This window comes from Thamnophis elegans, chromosome 15 (assembly GCF_009769535.1).
Source record: "Thamnophis elegans isolate rThaEle1 chromosome 15, rThaEle1.pri, whole genome shotgun sequence".
NCBI classification, from domain to species: Eukaryota; Metazoa; Chordata; class Lepidosauria; order Squamata; family Colubridae; genus Thamnophis; species Thamnophis elegans.
Window position 1 is genome coordinate 44040977 of NC_045555.1, and position 6000 is coordinate 44046976.

Here is a 6000-nt window from a genome sequence, read left to right on the forward strand (position 1 = left end):
TTGGCAGGCCTGGGGTTGATGAGTTCCCTTCCCCTCTCCATCTGTGTGGCTGTTGGCTATTTTTAAATGCTTGTATTTGTACTTTTGTGTTTCCCTTTCCCCCTTTGGGTTTGTTCGCCGCCCTGAGTCCTGCTGGGAATAGGGCGGCATATAAATAAAACGAAACCTGAAACCTGAAACCTAACCGGAAGTTCATTCCTGAAGCCTGGAGTGGGTGAAAACGGCCTCCCCCAGCCCTCCAGAAGGCTAAGAATAAGATGGCCGGCGTGTCCATGCGCGCTGGAAGTGACAGTTTGTGTGTCGGCAGATATGGCTCCGTGTGCCACCTTTGGCGTGCGTGCCATAGGATTGCCATCACAGGTATGGAGTAATGGACTCAACATGCAACCCTGCGGGGGTACCGGTGTTAGGAATAAGGGCTGAAGAGATATGATTACCTAATCTGACCCTCTGAGAGACAGGAAATCCATAATCCAAAAGCAGATTGAATAAGGCAGTCCAAGATCCGTAAGTTTGGACACTAGTCTATGTGGAAGTATTGTGTGAAACGCAGAGCTAAAAATCTATAAAAAGCATCCTCCATAGCTGCTCCCCCCCCCCCCAGCTGTTCCAAATGAGTCAGAGCAGTGTGAAGGATGAACCCTTTTTTCTGTTGGCTCTCATGTTTTGGACTCACTGACTGAGATTAAAAAAAAAAAAAACGCGACACTATATGAAGGTTTGTCTTCAAGGCATGACAAGAACTGGGCTTTTGCAATTAATATATCTCCGGAAAGCTGGTTATCACAGTTTTTACTGTACAGCTCAATAGATCTAAGTTGCTAGAAGTAGCTTGAAGCCTAAATACAACAGCTTTCAAGTAAGGATTGATTCCTGGTAGCTGCCTGGGTGAGACCCTGAGGTTTTTGAAAAGGTTTTAGAAGAGGTTAAGAGGGATTCAGCCAGTGTTACGTTTCAAAAATTGTTCCAACCTACTCTGTGGGTGTGGCCTCCTTTGTGGGAGTGGCTTGCTGCCCATGTGACTGGATGGGAGTGGCTTGCCACCCATGTGACCAGATGGGAGGGGCTTGCTGCCCATGTGACCGGATGGGAGTGGCTTGCCGCCCATGTGACCGGATATGAAGATGCCGACGACACTTGTCAGAACCACCTTAAATTACCTCACACACAGCCCTGGCATGCATAAGAATAGGATGTAAACTTGTTTTTTAAAAGGCATCTTTGGTTTGCGTTAAAACAACTTCAACACACGCAATGTTCTGATTGCACCACAAATGCAGTAGTCATCCTTCCCTTTCACAGAGGCCCTGAGTTTTATAAATAGGAGCATGATAGTGTAGAATAATCCTATCCAAGGACCAGTGGTGGGTTTCAAAAATTGTTTGAACCTACTCTGTGGGTGTGGCCTCCTTTGTGGGAGTGGCTTGCCACCCATGTGACTGGATGGGAGTGGCTTGCCGCCCATGTGACCGGATATGAAGATGTCGACGACGCTTGTCAGAACTACCTTAAATCACCTCACACACACAGCACTGGCATGCATAAGAATAGGATGTAAACTTGTTTTTTAAGAGGCATCTTTGGCTTGCGTTAAAACAACTTCAACACACGCAATGTTTTGATTGCACCACAAACGCAGTAGTCATCCTTGCCTTTCACAGAGGCCCTGAGTTTTATAAATATGAGCATGATAGTGTAGAATAATCACATCCAAGGACCAGTGGTGGGTTTCAAAAAATTTTGGAACCTCTCCTGTAGGTGTGGCCTGCTTTCCGGGTCCACTGGTGGACCCTCTTCTAACCGGTTCGGTAGATTTGATGGACCGGTTCTACCGAATAGGTGCAAACTGGTAGGAACCCACCTCTGGATTCAGCCAAGGCTACCTAAGGTAGTACTAAAATTCAGGTCTACCGCTTCCTAGCCAAACTGGCTCTCTGGGATAGCACCTAGCTCAGAAATACAGGTAATCCTCAACTTGCCACCACAATTAAGCCAAAATTTTCTGCTGTTAGTGAGACATTTGTTAAGTGATTTTACAATCTTTCTTGCCATAGCTGTTAAGTCACTGCAGTTAGTATGTTAGTAGCGTGTGTTGGAAGAAAAATCCAGTCCTGTTCCAAGCCAGGAGAAAGGCGCTGGAAATAAAATGGAGGCTGATTGGAAAGGAGGACTCTGCTTATTGATGAGCACACCCAACACCATCATGTAATTCTGGGACAGCTGACAAATTAGCTTTATCAGTGCAAGGATTTTTATAGGGTTCTGAGATGCTGCAGGGGATTGTGCAATGTTTGAAATACTTCTAGGGGGTTGTGCAATGTAGCGAGCACTGTGTCCTTTGCTATTCTAATGGTGGTGGGTTAATCCTATTATGTCCTAAAGATCATGTCCTGTTCTTAGAATTTGGATTCTAAATTCTTAATCCCATCATCTGGAACAGAAGATGTTTTATTTGTGAGAAGGTTGAGCTGGGTTTCTTAATGGGCACAAAATATCCATCTCTCTCTCTAAAGACCTTGGGCATCTGCTGGAACCTGTTGGGGCTGCTTTCTGCCTTTATTAAGATTTTTCTCCATTTCTCCTTTGGGGAATTATAATATCTTGCCTCTTTCGTGACCCGTCAAAAGGGCGAATGACTGAAGAACTGGGGCATGGCCTGTTGCCGAGGAGGGCTCAACCGAGCTCCTCTCAGAGATCTGGTCTGTATATCTAAATAAGATCATAGATATCACCCCTTTTTGGCTAAGAAAGGGGCAGGGAGTAGCTCTGTATGCTAGGGTCTATTCGTAATCCACAGCCTTTCTCTTTTTTTTGGCTGTGGACAGAGATTAGATCCAGCGGGAGCGGAGCTTTTATCTTCAGCCAGTTCTTCTCAGCTGCCTTTTTTGGCAGCCCCAGACAGGCGAGCCCGCCCCCAGGACAAAGCAAAGTTTTTTTCAAGCTAGGATTAATACGGGCGGGTCCCACTCCTGTGAGATTTATGCTTTTATTACTATCTTAAATACCAGCACCATTTGCCTTAGAGACTTCTTTGTCTAAACGGACTCCAAAATGGCGATTTCTCTCCGTTGGTGATTGATAGGGGATGTACTTAGCCGGTTTTACCTTCCTGCAGACCGCTCCTTAACAAAATAAACTCTTTTTCTTTGGAAACAGAGGGGAGCAAAAGCGCTGCTTATTTGCTTATTTATTATGGCACCCAGGTCAAAGAAGCGTCTTGCTACAAATCTGCCTAAAGAATCTAAAGAATCTATACTGGAATCACAGCCTTTGTCTCCTATGCCCTCTACTGGAGAATTTTTAACACAGGAATTTTTCTTTCAAATGTTTAATGATTTTAAACAAGAAATCAAGGAATTTGTATTGGAACTATATGATGATTTAAAGTCTAAAATTGACCAAATGAAGGCGAATACGTTCGCAGCCGTGTCTGCCCTGTCAGATTATTCTGCTGAAATAGAGAATAAATTGGAAAGCTTGGAGAAGGCTAATTTTAATTTGACTACTAATATTCAAATATTACAACAAAAAATTAGAGACACTGAAGAACAGCTAGTGATGATAAATTTTAATAGGAAGGCATTTGCAATAAGAGTTAGAGGACTCCGTGAAAAGGAGCAAGAGAATCTGAAACAGACCTTTGCTGAAGCCTTCAGCCATGCGGTGGGAAGCCCGGGACTTAACTTTGATTGGCAGATTCGGAAAATCTATCGCCAGAACTCATTGGTAGCGGAACAGCGACAGCTCCCGAGGGACATAATTATATATTTCTCCACAAAAGAATCCAGAAACGCGATCGTGCAAAAGTTTCATAATAACAGTCTCCGAGTTGATGACCAGGACCTGATTGTCTTCAAAGAAATACCTTTCCAGATGTTGAGAGCAAGAAGAGACTACGCCTTTTTAACTAAAGAGCTTAGGAATCAACAGATTCAATACAGATGGGAGGCCCCTGCCGGCATTACGGTCACATTGGAGAATCAAAGATTTCGTCTTAACTCTGTTTCGGAGGCCCGAGATTTCTATTGTAGGACTTTGAAGGCGGGACTTCCTGACTCACTTGGAAGAGAGGAGAGACAAGCGGAAGGAGAAGGCAAGCGGCAGACCGCGTGGCTGCAAGATGGAGGGGGTAGCCTTTCCTCCCTCGGAGAAGCAGAAAAGCGGAGATCGAGGATTTAGACATTTTAAAATATTTGCCAAAGTTGTGGACCGAATGGGGGTTTGCGACCTCTCTCCGGTAGAAAAAGCGGATTAATTCTTATTAGAAGGGAAAGTTGGGTGAAATTACTTTGAGCTAGATATTAAACTAATGTCTGCATAAATTTGATAGTGGTAAATATCAGACAAGCAAGGGATGAGGGTAAAATGTATGCGGAATGATTTACGTTGTTTAAAGCCTATTAGAAGAGAAAGCCGGTTGGGATTATCTTAAGATAGATGTAAAATGAATGCGGAATGAATTATGTTGTTTAAATTTTGTTAGAAGGGACTACCTTAAAACAGAAGGTTAACTGACTTTTGTTGAAAGTATTATTTGAATATGTGGAATGATCCATGCTATTTAATTCTTATTAGAAGGGAAAGTTGGTTGAAATTACTTTGAGCTAGATCTTAAACAAATGTCTGCATAAATTTGATAGTGGTAAATATCAGACAAGCAAGGGATGAGGGTAAAATGCATGTGGAATGATTTACGTTGTTTAAATCCTATTAGAAGAGAAAGTCGGTTGGGATTATCTTAAGATAGAATGTAAACTGATTTTTGTGTAAAGTAATACTTGATCTACGCTGCTTAAACTTTACTAAGAAGGGATAGCTTGGTTAGATTATTTTGAATTATTGTTTGAAAATGAGGTTAAGAAAGATTATTTACGCTGTTTAAATTTTATTAGAAGGGAAAGTTTGATTATTCTTCTGTAAAGTAATATTTGAATATGTGGCATGAACCACGTTGCTTAAATTTTATAGGAAGGGATTATTTTTGGTTAGATTGTATATTGATGCCTACACAAATTTGTATAAATGTTTATCTGAATATAAGGTTTAGGAAGAGGAACGGGAGAGTCTACAGAAGGTTGGGGTAAATAACAAAGAAGTAAGAGACGAGAATAAAATATAGATAGAATGACCTATACTATTTAAGCATAGATAAAGATGGGGGGCTGAGCTCAACACAAAGAGTGGTTTCTTTTTTTTCTCTTTTCTTTTCTTTCTTTTTTCTTGTTTTTCTTTCCTTTAATATATTACTTTTATTTTTAATCCATACGTACACAAGATACTTTAGACAGAAGGTAGTGCCAGGTGTGGGCCCTGGGAAGTCGGGAGGATTAGGGATGGGGATTTGTGGGGGGGGGGGTGTTAACATAGTCTCAATAAGAACAAGAATGTACTTATATACGGTTGTTGTTTTTTTTCTTCTTTTCTCTCTCTTTTCTTTCTTTATATTTTTTTTTCCTTGGTTTATTTTACTTTTTACCAGATTAAACAACACTCGAATAAAGGCATACACCAAGGAGGGAGGTAGAGGGAAAGAAGAGGGAGGAGCAAGGAAGGAGTAAGGGGAATGTAAGGAGGGCGTGTGGGGAGTAAAGGGAGAAGGGAAGGTCTGAGGGGAAAGGGAAGTAGGAAAGGGGAGTGTTAGAGGGAGAAAGGAAAGTTGGAGGGGGTAGATGGGGTGTATGGAGGATGGAAGTGTTAGGTAGGGTTGTGAATGATGAGTTGTGTTTTCTTTTTATTTTGTTTTATTTCATTTCTTTTTCTTTTCTTATAGCAAATACCCTGTATATAAGTGATTGCAAAATGGAATGTGAAAATGAATAAAATATATATTTTTTTTTAAAAAAAAGGGCGAATGACAAAACCGCGCCCGATTAAACTGCGTCGCTGACGTCATCAACGCGGCGACAACAGCCAGTGTAGAGAAAGAAGGGCGCTTTAAATAGCGCGTTGAAAGAAAGCCGATTCAACTTAAGGTAAGGGTTAGGATTAGGGTTAGGGTTA